Raw genomic sequence first — 15588 nt, 5'->3', positions numbered from 1 at the left:
GCGCATCCCAGAACGGAATTTCCTCCTATCAGGTGGGTACTTTACCCATAACAGCATTAGTAGTCACTGGGTTCATCCCAGGCATAGCAAATTATGGTTGAACAGCTTGAGCAGCCCTCACAAGGGAAGTATTTAATGCTTACATAACAAATTGTGTCAAACATCTACATAATCTAGCTAGGTATATATATTGGGCCAGAATGGCTGCTGCTAAATTTTGTATGTTTGGATATCGGGCATAAGCCACTAAAACTGGCCATGTGGCCCGTCAATACAGAGGGGACCCAATCTAACATGTTCAACAACGTGGGGTACGGCACCTTGGAACCAATTTTATGTTCCTGATATGTTAAATGTATTACTAAGTAGTTGTATGCTGTATATTGTGCTGGTGGGTTAGCAACAGTGTATGCACGAAATGTATTTGAGTTAGCACCAACTGCAGGAAAAGTGACCCATGCGTAAATTGTTTCAGTTTTGCATGAATTGTTTGCCTCTACCACAAACGTAACATCTCCACCCCTATTTTGTAGCCCATTTAGAAGTAAATTTGAGTGACAGCATGTCTACAATTTACCAGAAGAACAACTGGATTTGCCATTTTAAAAAATGGAATTCAGAGAAGGCAATTCCAAGTGGGTTATCCTTTTGAAGGTTCAACTTTGAATGACCCAGAGACAAATATGGATGCTTTCTATATTGCTCAGGGGGATAATTACCTAACACCATAGATGTCTCCATATGACGGTGAATAGGGCATCTTGGCCACACAAGAGAAAACTACTCAGGAGAGTTATTAAATAAGTACTTGACTTAAATAGATTGGTGGGCTCAACTTATACGGTTCCTACTTTTTACGTTTTTGGGGCTACCTCAGGTTATGATTCCTTGTAAATCTGGGGTAGCGTCAAAATCCAATCGGTATTGCACTCAAATGCCCACAGCAAGACCCATTACATGCCCTTTCCATGCTAAGTGATGCGTGTGAATGTGACGTATTTACAAGGCGGCATTAAACCACCAAAAGTGGCATAATGCCACCTTATCTATATGGTACACTACACAGCACCACCGGCACATCATTAAAAGTGATGCTCTGGTGGCACTAGGGCATCATAAATGAGGCCCTCTGACTCCTCAGGGAGCCATGAAAACATATCTTACCCTTTTGTGGTATAACTCATGCATGTCCAGGCGAGACCCAAAAGAGATATGTTTTCAATACATTTATTGAAACAATCGCAATACGACATAAAGTGAAAAGGCTGCAATAATTAGGCAGATGAAACAAAGTGAAGCAATCTGCATTAGAAAGATGGTAAAGAAAATAAACAATCCAACCATTCTAGAGATTCTAGGGGTTCCTACCAAGCCTTAATACTTTACCCTAGAGCATAGCAGGTTTACTCTTCTTAATTGATTTAAGGGATTAGCCACAGCCCCAAACCTGACCTGTGGTGTAGATGGCAATCCTCTTGGGAAAGCTGGTAGATTAGCGCCAGCAGAGCTGCATGTCAAAGACAGTATTCATCCCAGGATGGTTGTGGCTGGAATGCCCTCTGCCCCATACGGGTCACTGCATCATTTACATAATAAACCATACTGGGTTGTAAGCACAGCCCTGATGCAGTGCTGTGTCTAGGTGTTAGAACTAGTCTCCTGAATGGGCAACACAAACAAGCACATTGTGTAGTGTTCCTAGGGTCGGACTAAAAGTACTGGTTATATGTTGTGCAAAGGCTAACTAAACAAACAGCTCGCTCTTTATATTGCTAGAACAAAAAACAAGCTAATAAAAGTGTGCAAAAACTCATTGCTAAAAGCAGCTTACTAAAACAAATAGTTAAAAACAGGGGGAAACAACTCAGGTCCAAGAGGCCCTCACAACACCTGTTTAGGGTACCCCTGACTCTGACCATCATGTACCTTCTCACCCTCGTCCCTATGGGTCTGGACTTCCTGGTCCTTCTAGCCCTGGTCCTTTCCAGTCCTGGTCCATTTGCTTCTGGAGCCTTAGTCCTCCTTGAGCTGATCTCTGTGGTCTTGGTCTTCCTGTCTCTGATCCTTCTTTACATTGGAATCCTGGTACTTGTCCTCTTTGGTCTATATAACCGGATTGGCTAAATCTGGTCCTGGTTATTCTCCACAGGTCCTGGTCTGTGCACTTGAGTCCTCCTAGCCCTCCTTGTCATTATAGTCTAGGGCCTACAGTTTCTTCTCCCCTAGTCACTCTGTTCCTTCAAAGCCTTGGCCATTGTGTGCAGATCTCCCAGTTGCACATCCTCCTAGCCCTCCTGATCCTTCTCATCCTACTCCTGGTACTCCTAGTCCTGTTTTCCTTGTGGTATTCCTCTGAGTCTATCTAGTTGTGGTCTCCTGTAGAATCAGTAAACCTTGTCCTTTCACAATATGTCTCTTTTGACATGGTTCTTCCTGTCCTGATTCTTGGGGCTCTGGTCATCCTAGTTTTCATAGTACTCTACCTCTTGGCCCTTATTCTCCTACTGATCATCATCCTCCTCCTACTTTTCCTACTCTTTCTTCCCCACACCCCGCCACAAGAATTTTAGTCAGGGACAGCCTCCAAGCCTGCCACTCAGCAATTTAATGAAAAAACAAAGTTTAAAGTAAGGTTATTGTCAGATGTTCAAATGTGACTACAACTGAAACCAAAAGCACTGAAATTCACCAGTTATAGTTTAGTGAATTAACTATTACTTGTGCTTTCTTCGTGCATTGCTTATGACGTCACATATTGCATCACTCATGATATGGTAAATTATATCATTGATGGCATCAATAATAGCATTCCTAATGACATTACTGGTGACGTTATCCAGAGATGTGTCCCTGTGCGACATGCTGTGTGTGCTTGGAGTAATTTAACAAGTTAAAAATAAGACTAGTCTTTTAAAAGTAATGTGCACCTGATGGACATTACATTTACTGTTGTGCAATAGAGATTGCATATTTAGTGGATGTCCCACTCTTGTTACTATTATTCACTCACTTAAGACACAAATAGCCTGTAGATATTTGCATGCCATTTGATGTTTGACCACCAATGAAAAAAGTGTGCATTAATAATTCACTTTAATTGGAACATCCACCAAAACTAGTCAGAGGACTCAAATTTACAATCAGGGTGTTTACATGTATGTATTTGGCAAAGTGCAATGACCAATCCTTGTTACACACTGCTGTGGTAATGAGATAGGCATATAACTTTAGACACATGTTTTAATTAACACTGAGTTAAAGCATGTATAAATGGTCACCACTACATGGTACGTACCTGGACAATGTAGAATTACTCAAAAACTTGAAGGAATCTCTGCATCTAAACATGAACACCTTATAAACCTTCCCATTACAAAAAATGGGCTTATAACTCAGTGTGCATCTTTTTTACAAGAGCGTGTGGTCAGACATAAAGATGGATAATCTTGAAATAATATGTGTTAACATAATTCTATGAAATGCCATCAAAATTATGTAAAATTATTTGTAATGTTTGAGGCACAAATCCCTATTTTAACCCAACATGTGTTCTTGAGTGAATTCTAGAGGGGAAGACACATTTTGTGCTAAGAAACTAGTCCACAAAAACAAAAGCACAATGAACCGCAGCTGCTCCTGTTCTGTTGTTGTTGCTGTTTATGTGCATTAGTGAATAGCATATTTGCTGTAAATGTTTACCACGAATGACCTGTAACTACATGATGTGGCATAATGGCATAATTTCAGGAATTTCACGTAACAAGTCTAAGATAAAATTCCCCAAATTACGTGAATTACGCTAGTGTAATTTAAATTTTGCCCAGGCCTCATATTTTATTAAAACAATCTTTGACTTTGATCACCTATTTTTGGGGACAGGTTTTACTACTAAAGTAGGACTTACTTTCAAAAGTGCTTTTGCAACCCACTTTATGTGTGCTCATTCTTTACCTTGTGTAAGAACCAGTACTGCTTGCAATTGAATGTTAACTGGTAGGTTGACCATGCACCATATGACATTCACTTGCAATGCCACACTTGGCTCCAGAGCATCAATGATATGCTCCAGCACATATAGTCACAGTAATCTTTGCCTGTACATGACTGTAGACAATTTACTAACAATTGTCTTTTTTTAAATGATCTAAGGGTTTATTTAGCTATATTAATAAGAGTATTGTGGATGTTGTCAGCAGTGACATCATCAATGGTGTAATTTAACAAGTCATGAGCAATGTAATATGTACGGTTATGAGAAGGGCATGACTGCAAGTTACAGTTAGTTCACTAAACTATAATTGGAAACTTTCTGTGTTTTTCCATTTTTAAATGTAAGTTCTAGTCTCATTTGAAAAACTGAATACATGGTCACTTTAACCCTTGTTTATAGTTCATTTCTGCTTTTTGTAAAGCATGATAGGATCTTAAAAAATTACCTAACTACAAAGTAATTTTAACCAGTATTGGCTTTCGGTAGATAGATAGGTAGATAGATAGATAGATAGATAGATAGATAGATAGATAGATAGATAGATAGATAGACAGACTAATTGATTGTACTTATATTGATGTTGCTATTTTATTAAAGCTGGAAAAGAATGCATAATACTCGCCTCCGTATCTTTAATAAAATTAAGACTTTCCTTCATAAATTACTAGGAAAATCTACATTTTATGTCAAGACCGGAGGCTCCTATTATGCTAGTTTAAAGCATATCAACCACCAGGGAAGTAGCAGATCTATTAGGTTTGCAATAGAACAATTTTAAAACATTATCATTAGACCAATCGGCCGAACTCAGAATGTCCTCTAGGCTGGAACCCAAAGCAAAGGCCTTGGAAGCCATGGCACCCCTGGAGGAATGGGCCTCAAAGATGGAAATATCAATACCTGCCAGGGACATGACCCATTTAACTCAGCGAGCTAAGGTAGCCGAAGAAACTGGTTTATGGGGTTTACGGAACGAGATCAGGGGCTGAGGGAGGAAGGACATTCTGAGGTTAACAGTTTGTTTCTCATATTCCTTTAGACAAAGACCCACACAGAGTTTAGGTTTGTTAGGAAAGAAAGGGTAAAAAACAGTATGCAAGTTGGTTTTTGTGCACTTGGTAATTGTTAGAAATGGGGTTTTTGGTTGGCAGTCAGGTTACCCTCTGTCCAAGCATGAACCCTCACTCTAGTCAGGGTAAGTCACACACAATCCAAAATTAGCCTGTGCCCACCCTCTGGTAGCTTGGCACGAGTAGTCAGGCTTAACTTAGAAGGCAATGTGTAAAGTATTTGTGCAATAAATCATACAATACCACCATATAGCACCACAACAACACACCACACAGTGTTTAGAAAAATATATAACATTTATCAGGATAATTGTCGGTCAAAGTTGCAATGTGAATTTGTAGAGATATCACTGAAAAGTGATATAAAGGGCCTGATTACAACTTTGGAGGAGGTGTTAATCCGTCCCAAATGTGACGGATATACCACCAGTCGTATTACGAGTTCCATAGGATATAATGGACTCGTAATACGGCTGGTGGTATATCCGTCACTTTACCGTCACTTTTGGGACGGATTAACACCTCCTCCAAAGTTGTAATCAGGCCCAAAGTGTCTTAAGTCTTTAAAAAGCAAACAAAGACCCTTTGAAGCACAAAGTACCTGGTTTGGAGTGGAAAATCTCCTGAGAGGGCCACAGAAGAAGAGATACGTGGAAAAATGGTGTGTGCGTCAATTTCTTCCCAGCACACACGGACTTGCATCGTTATTTTTCACGCGGGAAGTCGTGTGTCGTTTTCCGGAGCGCGGACAGTCTCTTTCTGTGGATCGCAGGGATTACCTGATGTCCCGGATCTGTGCGTGGATTTTCCTGCTTGTTTTCCGGCTATGCGTCGTTCTGCGGGGCTGCACGTCGAAGTTTCGCTCTCACGGCAGGCGTCGCGCCGATTTCTCCTCTGGAGGTTGGGCGGCGTTGTCCTTGCGAGGCCGTGCGTCGAAGTTCCGGTCGTTCAGAAGGCGTCGCGTCGATCAGCATTGGTGTGCAGCATTTTTCTCGCTGCGGAACAAGCTGTGCGTCGAAACTTTCGGCGCACAGAGCGTCCAAGTGAAAAAAAGAAGTCTTTTTGGTCCTGAGACTTCAGGGAACAGGAGGCAAGCTCTATCCAAGCCCTTGGAGAGCACTTTCACAGCAAGACAAGAGTTCAGCAAGGCAGCAAGCCAACAGCAAGGCAGCAGTCCTTTGTAGAAAGCAGACAGGTGAGTCCTTTGAGCAGCCAGGCAGTTCTTCTTGGCAGGATGCAGTTTCTGGTTCAGGTTTCTTCTCCAGCAAGTGTCTGATGAGGTGGGGCAGAGGCCCTGTTTTATACCCAAATGTGCCTTTGAAGTGGGGGAGACTTCAAAGAGTGGCTAAGAAGTGCACCAGGAAGACCCATTCAAAATGCAGATGTATGCAAGTGAGGCTGAGTACCCTGTGTTTGGGGTGTGTCTGAGTGAATGCACAAGGAGCTGTCAACTAAGCCCAGCCAGACGTGGATTGTAAGGCACAGAAAGATTTAAGTGCAAAGAAATGCTCACTTTCTAAAAGTGGCATTTCTAGAATAGTAATATTAAATCCAACTTCACCAGTCAGCAGGATTTGATATTACCATTCTGGCCATACTAAATATGACCTTCCTACTCCTTTCAGATCAGCAGCTACCACTCCAATACTGTATGAGGGCAGCCCCAATGTTAGCCTATGAAGGGAGCAGGACTCACTGTAGTGCAAAAACGAATTTAGGAGTTTTACACTACCAGGACATGTAAACTACACAGGTACATGTCCTGCCTTTCACCCACACAGCACCCTGCTCTAGGGGTTACCTAGGGCACACATTAGAGGTGACTTATATGTGGAGAAAGGGGAGGTTTAGGCTTGGCAAGTACTTTTAAATGCCAAGTCAAGGTGACAGTGATACTGCACCCACAGGCCTTGCAATGGCAGGCCTGAGACAAGGTAAAGGGGTTACTTAAGTGGGTGGCACAACCAGTGCTGCAGGCCCACTGGTAGCATTTAATCTACAGGCCCTAGGCACATATAGTGCACATTAGTAGGGACTTATAAGTAAATTAAATAGTCCAATCTGGTATGATCCAAGGTTACCATGTTTAAAGGGGAGAGCATATGCACTTTAGCACTGGTTAGCAGTGATAAAGTGCGCAGAGTCTAAAAGCCAGCAAAAACAGTGTCCAAAAAGTGGAGGGAGGCAGGCGAAAAGTTAGGGGTGACCACCCTAAAGCTGTCAGGTCTAACAGTAACCTAAACACCTGTAGGCATAAATTGGCACGAAGAAACATCTAAAGATTTTACATCCGACACACGTTTGATAGAAATGAGGCACAACAACATGGTCAATTTAGCAGAGAGTATTTTTAATAATAGATCTGAGTTCTCGGGCCAGGAAAGAAACAAATTTAGAACTAATGAGACATCCCAAAGGAAAGAGTATTTGGATGCAGGAGGTTTGGCAAGTTTAACTCCCTTTAGAAGACAGCAGATAAAGGGATGCTCCCCCACCAGATTGCCATTGATATATTGGTGATGATTAGAGATAGCAGATCTATAAAGATTTATAGTTCTATAGGATTTATCCGCACTGGCCTCTGCCGCCAAAATAATTAATAATAAAATTTAGATCTGTTGAAAAGGGATTGATACATTTTTCTACACACCAGCTTGCCCAAAGAGACCAAACTGATTTGTACACTTTTCAGGCCCAAGCATTGTTAATGAATTCTGTAGCTTCTGACGAAATAAAAGCAGTTTGTTGGGAGAACCTGATACCTTCCAAGCTGAAAGAGCTAGGGATTTGTTGAGAATAAGGTTGTGAGGAGATCCCGAAGGATCTAGAAGAAGAGAAGGGAACGGAGGGAGAGGTAGAGGAAAATCCGTAGATAACTCAGGAAGAAGGGGAAACCAGACCTGAGACTGCCAGAAAGAGGTGACAATGACTAAAGAGGCTTTCTGGCGTCTGGCTTGAGATAGCACTCTGTTGGTTAAGATGAAAGGAGGGAAGGCATAGTTGGTTGCTGAGGACCAATCTTGTAGAAACGCGTCTGTTGCCAAAGCGAGAGGATTGGGCGCCAGCTGAAGAAGAGGGGTAGCTGAGCATTGAGACGAGAAGCAAATAGATCGATATGAAAAGGACCCCATTTGTTCAGAAGTTTCTGAAATATTGAAGGATGAAGTTTCCAATCGCTGTAATCTTTGAGATGGAGGGGGTGCCAATCTGCAATGGAATTTTGGGATCCTGGGAGATACTCTGCTAGAAGAGAAAACTTGTGGATGAGACAGAACTCCCAAAGACTTTTTGCTAGAAGAGCTAAAGGTTCTGATTTTGTACCCCAATATGGTTTATGTATCGGACTGCTGAAACTTTGTCCATGTGCAGGAGGATAGAACATTTGACTTTGTCTTTTGTGAAACTTTTGACCGCAAAGGAACCTGCAAGCATCTCCAGTTTATGTGCAATTTGGACTCCTCTGCGGACCATGTACCGCCAGTCGATATTGGTCTACAAAGGGAGCCCCAGCCTGTGAGGCTTGCATCTGATTCTAATACAAGATCAGGCGCAGAGGGGAAGATGGTCTTGCCGTTCCAAGTGTCTAAATGGTGTATCCACCATAGAATTTCTAAACAAGATTCTGAATCTAGAGAAATAAAATTGGCGACGGCGAGACCTTTGCGAAGATGGAGAATTTTTAAGCGCTGGAGGGGTCGATAATGGAGATGACCTGGTAATATTGCCTGAATAGAGGAAGAAAGAAGACCGACTACCCTTGCTAGGGACCTGAGAGAAATGGTATCTTTGTGAAGGGTGTGCTTAAGTTCTTTTTTTATTGAAATCACTTTTGAGGGGGGAAGGTGAAGAGTAGCTGTAGAGGAGTTGATGAGGTAACCCAAGAATTTGATTTGTTGAGAGGGGGTTACCATTGATTTGTCCATGTTTATGATGAAGCCGAGTTCTGTAAGAAGAGAACTTGGTAACTGAATATGGGCGTGAAGAGACTGAACATTTTGGTGCATGAGGAGAATATCGTCAAGATAGATTATGAGCCTGATACCGAGAGATCTGAGATGGGCAACGATTGGTTTCATTACCTTTGTAAAACACCAGGGCGCTGAAGAAATCCCGAAAGGTAGAGAAGAAAAGTAATAAGTTTTTGAGAGCCATTGAAATTTTCAGTGAGAAGGATGAATATGAATAGTAAGGTAAGCATCCTGAAGGTCTAGCCTTACTAACCAATTGTCTTGAAGTAAAATATCCCTGAGATGGATAATAGTTTCCATCTTGAAATAGCGATAAATCACAAATTGGTTGAAAGATTTGAGATTGATTACCGGTCTTAACTTTTTGTTTTTCTTTTGGACTAAGAATAAGGAACTTAAAAAGCCCAACGGATTGGGAAGGGACGGTTGGATAGCATTTTTGTAAATGAACAACTGTACTTCGGTTGTAATGAGAGCGGACATTTCTGCAGACAATTTCAGAGGAGGAGGGAAAAAGGTTTGAAAAGGAGGAGAATAAAACTCTATTAGGTAACCCTGAATTGTGTTTAATACCCACGGCTCTGATGTAATTGCATGCCACTTTGGGAGGAAGAATTGAAGCCGACCTCCCACGGGAAGGCCAGAAGACTGGCTTACCTTGAGAGTTGTTTGATCTGGAAAATCTTTGCCCGCGGCCGCGGAAACCTCTGGATCTCTGGGGGTAAAACTGTGGCTTGAAGTCTTGATTGTTGTTGAAGGAGCATCTAGCACCTTGGTTGCAATAGGTGCGGCCGGTAAAGCGGCTCCTGCCTCTACCGGCCCGTGCACAAACACGTTGGCTGAAGACCTTTTTTAAAGACTTTTGGGCTTTGGGTATAGAAGAGAAAGTAGTGACATATCTGCTGAGGTCTTTGACAAAGGAATCCCCAAAGAGCTTACCATCAGCCTGGATACCGGGATCGAGAGTTGCAAGGTTGGCAAGTTTGGGGTCCAGTTTGAGGAGTACATTTTTCCTTCATTCATGTATAATAGCCGAATTGGCATTTCCCAAGAGACAAAAGGCTCTCTGTTACCAAAGGGAAAGGTCTGTAGGATCGATAGGAGTATCCTCAAGTCTGGCCGATTCAGCCAAGTCAAAAATGCGGGCCAAAGGCCCTACAACATCAAGTAGTTTGTCCTGGCATGTTGTCCAGGCTTTTTCAACCCCTCTACGGGGATCCTTGCCAAACTTAGTAAAAAAGGTTATACGTGATTGATCAATGGTAGGAGTGACGGTGATATTAGACGATAAAGCAGGTCTAGGACATTCAGACTTGAGCTTAGAGTGAGTTTGCTTGTCTAACGGAAGCCGAAGACGAGAGGAATTATAATCTCCCATGAGCAGAAGGAAGCCATTCGGTGGAGTTTGGGTGATGGATGAGAGAAGGATCGAACATAGGCACCCCAACTGCATCTACAATGGTGGAAGTTGACTTGAAAGAGGAAAGTTTGGTATTTTTAGAAGGAGGAGAATAAGATTGAAAATGATCGCCAGAGAAAACATACTGATCAGAGTCATCCATGTCATCATCATTATCGGTGTCTAATATATTAGAAATTTAAAAAATGTTGGCGCGAGCTTTGTATTTTTTGTTTTAGCTTTACATTTGGAAGGCACAGAGACCGTACCATTTTTTGAGGAATTCCACTCCTTACAAGGAGGCTTGGGAGGAACCAAGTCCTTAGTCTGGTGTGAGGAAACCTCACTAGTCATTTGTGCGCCTGAAGAAAGAATTTTCTTAGAGGTTAATGGAGCCAATTTTCTTTTTCTGCTTTCCCCAGCAGAATGGGCCAGTAAAATATTAGACACCATATTTTGTATAGAACTTTCAATATTTTTTTACATTTTTGCCGTAGAAGCCTGTAAGGCTTGTTCCACAGATGACTGAATGAAAACATTTAGACCTTCTTTAAAGGACTCCCCATCCTCATTGATGTCAGGCATCAAAGGGGAGCTATCAGATTCCATGGTGAAACTAGAGAAGACAATAAATGCAGAGCTTTGGGGAGCAAACAGTTAACTTCAGGAAAAAATATGAATAGGTACTCTCCTGAGGCGAGAGGAAGAACCTAGACGAAGCCTGGGGGCGGAGACTGGAAGCCGCGCCTCTTGGAAAGCGCCCGGCAAGCGGCAGAGAATTCAGGAACTTCTCCGGATACGACGGAGAAACGGACGCTGTCAGGATGAGGAAACGCGCGCACGAAGGAACGCACGCCACGTTTCAGGAGAGGAATGGACGCGAGCGGAAAAGAAGGTTGAAATAACCGCTGCAGCGCTCGTGCGAGGGGAAAAGATAAACTGAGGCACGGAAGGAAAGACGGGATACGAGCCGCACGGAAAATAAAATTAAGGGCACAACCAAGAGAGCGAGCGCTCAGTAAACTAAAAGCAGTATGGCAATATAACATATAAAACAGTAAGAAAACATTGGAAAATGAATGGAACAGTAATAATGATTACTTATCTTGACTGCGAGCAGCAAGAAAAGAGGGCTACTTGCAGTCAACATTGACCTCTATGGTCCTTGGGATCTGCCTATTGGTGCTTCTGGTGCCTACGTTTTTCTTCCCATTAGTTAGCATGTTGCTAAGCCTCTTGGGAAGAGTAATTTCTTGACTGCTGCTATTTATTAAAGCTAGAAAAGAATGCATAGTAGGACCCTCTGGTCTTGACATAAAATTCTGTTTGGGTGGTCATGATCATTGTGGAGTCAGACACTTGAAATCGGTTTAAAATGATTTTGTACCCTAAGATGCACTAACCAATCATTGATAAGAGAAGCTAAATTGCTCACTATAGGGCATTACAGGCCGGAGACACCAATGATATGATTTCTGAAAATGAAAAATTCCAGTACAGTTTCTTTGCTGGGCGAGGCACTTCGTGTAAAGAGCATTTTTTTTTGCTTGCGTCGCCGAGATCGGTTGTATTGTTCCTCTTATTGTGTGTCCTGTTAACAGACATTGTTTTATCACCATGTATTTCCAATATATACAGATTTGCTTTATAACTCTGTGTTGCTTTTGTTTAGCAACTCACATGCAAATCTATGATTTAGCCTCTTACATACATCCCTCTGCACTATTGTAACGTGGATAAATCAGAATCTTAGAAACTGTCCTAGACAACCTGGGAAACTAAACCCTGAGGCCATAATAAATGTCGATGGGAAATGGGGGAGCAAAGCAGGTATCATTGGTGGGGCTTGCGTTTTCAGATGGCGTGGCTCACAGAAATGACAGCGATGCCTCTTCTGGTCTGCATGTGCGCCTTGGTGAGTTAGATCTTTCGGATTACTTATTTGATGCCCCTCTGCAAAATCACTGCTGGCCTCTTTTAATGCGCTAGGCTTGACTCAATTGGTTGTGGGTCCTACTCACGTGAAAGGTCATACTCTGGATCTGCTTTTCAGCAATATTCCAGATTTTGCTATCTCTCCATCAGTACCTTTACCGCGGACCGATCATTTTCTCATTTCATTTAACTTTCCCTATGATCTCCCCAGAGACCCTCATCCTAAGCTAACCACCTCGAGTCGCACTTGGTCTAAATTATCGCCTAATCTTTGGTGCGCCGCACTTCGTGCCTCCACTAGGTTCAGCTGTGACTCTCTTTTGACCACCCCTGAATATTTTGATAGCTGGATCTCCACCACCCTGGATCTAGTACTGCCCGTCAAACTCAGATCACAAAAACCTCACCTTAAATCCAAACCATGGTACTCCCCCTTACTATTAGAACTTAGAACTAGCTGTAAAAAATTTGAAAGAATCTGGAGAAAGGACTATGGCTCTTTAGCTAAAGAAAAGTACAAACAAGCTATTAGAAATTATCATCAGAACATTAAGACAGCCGAAGCCAGCTACTATAGCAGGAGAATAGAGGACCCCTCTAACTCTCAGAAAGAAATATTCCAGATTTTTAAAGAGCTTACTACTATTCCTACACCGGCCTCCCCGATTGAAGTGTCTGTTATCCATAGCAACTCTCTAGAAGCCCATTTTCAGGACAAGATTAAGAGGATCTACGCGGATTTCTCATTGTCCGCCCGCAGATGCCTTCTGATGAGCTAGCAGGGAATCCCCTTCCGACTGGACCCTCACTAACTGCCTTCTTACCACTCACAGATGAGCAAGCTTTTAAATTACTCAGTGCTATTAAATCTGGCTCCCCTTTGGATCCTGCTTCCCCGTCCATTCTTATAAAAGCCGTAGATGTTGTTATTCCTTCTTTGATGAAAATTCTCAATGCTTTCCTCACGGCGGGCCTCTTCCCCCAATCGCTCAAACACGCCATTGTAAAACCTCTCCTTAAAAAGCCCAAACTTGACCCCTTGGTCGTGGATAATTACAGACCCATTGCTCTTCTCCCCATTCTAGCTAAAATGTTAGAGAAGCATATAAATCTACAGCTTATGAACTATTTGGAAAGTAATATGCTCCTTCACCCCTCCCAAATGGGTCTTAGAGCACAACACAGCACTGAGTCTGTGCTTCTGACGGTGACCGAATCTGCCCGTTATCTATTAGATAAGGGAGGACATGTAGCCATTATTCTCCTGGACCTTAGCGCAGCGTTTGACACGGTTGACCATTCTCTTTTTCTTGACAGACTCCGCAAGATAGGCGTGGGAGGCTCCGCACTTGCTTGGCTGTTCTCCTTTCTTACTGGAAGAACCTTTCAAGTTTTAGACCGTTCTTTCCTGTCTAATGTCGTTTTTTCAGTATGTGGAGTCCCTCAGGGATCCTCCTTAAGTCCTACCCTTTTTAATATCTATCTATCTTCCCTGGCCAAAGTGGTTGCCCCCTACAATCTTTCAGTGATCACGTACGCCGACGATACTCAATTAGTCGTCTCTCTCTCCAGCACTGCAAAGTCTCCCTCTGCAAATTCATCTGGCTGTATGAAGGACATAAGTGACTGGATGATTCAATCCAAGCTCAATTTCAATGACGGCAAATCTGAAGTACTCATTTTAGGCAATGGCTCTCCTGCCTCACCTTTATCTTGTTACTCAGAGACCTTTGCCAGTCTTCCGTCCCCTAAAAGACAGGTAAAAAGCCTAGGTTTTATACTGGGTTCCCGTCTTACGATGGAATCACAAGCTAAGAAAATCTCTTCGATCTGTTTTGGCCTTATTAGATTGCTTAGGAAGATTCTCAATCTTCTTCCTGCCTTGTCCAGAAGAATCCTGGTCCAGGCATTGATTATTTCCCGCCTGGACTATGGGAATTCCCTCTCCCTTAGCTCCCCAGAATACGTGATAAGGAAGCTGCAGATTGTTCATAACACTGCAGCTAGGCTCCTTATGGACTGCCCGAGACATCTATCTGCAAAGCCGGCTCTTGTGGCTCTCCACTGGCTGCCGGTCAAACATCGCATACATTTTAAATCCATGTGCATCACTCATAGAGCCCTTCATAACAAAGGACCCTCTTTTTTTAGAAAACACATCTATATTCACGCCCCTCGAAGACACCTTAGATCTTCTTTAGCCCGGCAGATTCTTATACCCCATGTCCATAGAGCATGGGGTGGAAACTCCTTTACTATTAAGGCAGCCCATCTTTGGAATGCCTTACCTTCTGAGCTTCGGCATGAACCTTCTGAATCCTTTTTTAGGAAGAAACTGAAAACCATTCTTTTCATTCATTAGTTGTGTCTTTTCATGTGTCCTGGATTTCTCTGTACCTTTAGCGCTGGGATGCCCTAGGGTAGCTATGCGCTCTATAAAAATGCATAAACTAAACTGATGAAGATTGAGGTCTGGAAGATTTTACCGTTGCCCACAGTCAGGGTATGGCCATTTTATGTGTTCACGTGAAGAGCATAAAATGATGTATAACCTGGCTGATTCTGTAGAGTTGTTGTAAACATGGAATGAATTAGCGACCACAAAAATGGTCAGTACCCGAAGGAACACGGCTTGCTTTTTTTGCAAGACTAACCATCCTAGAAGCCATCCCTCCAATGGCGCAATACCTACGTAAACCCCAAAACTGGTTGTCATTTCGGCGCCAGTTCCAAATATGCGATCGCAAGTTTTTATTTTATTTTTTTATTTCTCACTACATAGTTAGCACCTCTTGGACAGTTCAGATAAATATGTTGCTGAATTCTGGTTCCATTTGAAGTTTGGAACGCCTCGTGATCTGCTGAGTACAGTTAATCTACATGTAGCTATTGTTTGTTTGATTTTAGCATTACATATTCATTTCAAACCGAAAATCAGATGCAGAAATATATATGTCCTCAATTTGACAGTGAAGTATTTCCACTTGAAGTGACATCTCCTGAGCTAAACCTGTGTAGTAGCATTAATGCACTTCCACTTTTTTCTAGGAAAAAAATAAGCTTATTTGAATGGGATATTCAGCATCCCTTGTAAGAATAATGTCTCTGTGTTACTGGCCGGAATCTGCAGTAGCTTGTCGGTTGCATCTTAGAATGGTACGGTTGCCTTCTACAAGCTAAGACCTTGCGCACGTCATTTGTTTTGCACTGCATTATTTTATGTTG

The sequence above is a fragment of the Pleurodeles waltl genome, chromosome 4_2 (assembly GCF_031143425.1).
Source record: "Pleurodeles waltl isolate 20211129_DDA chromosome 4_2, aPleWal1.hap1.20221129, whole genome shotgun sequence".
Lineage (NCBI taxonomy): Eukaryota > Metazoa > Chordata > Amphibia > Caudata > Salamandridae > Pleurodeles > Pleurodeles waltl.
This window is presented reverse-complemented; position numbering follows the sequence as displayed.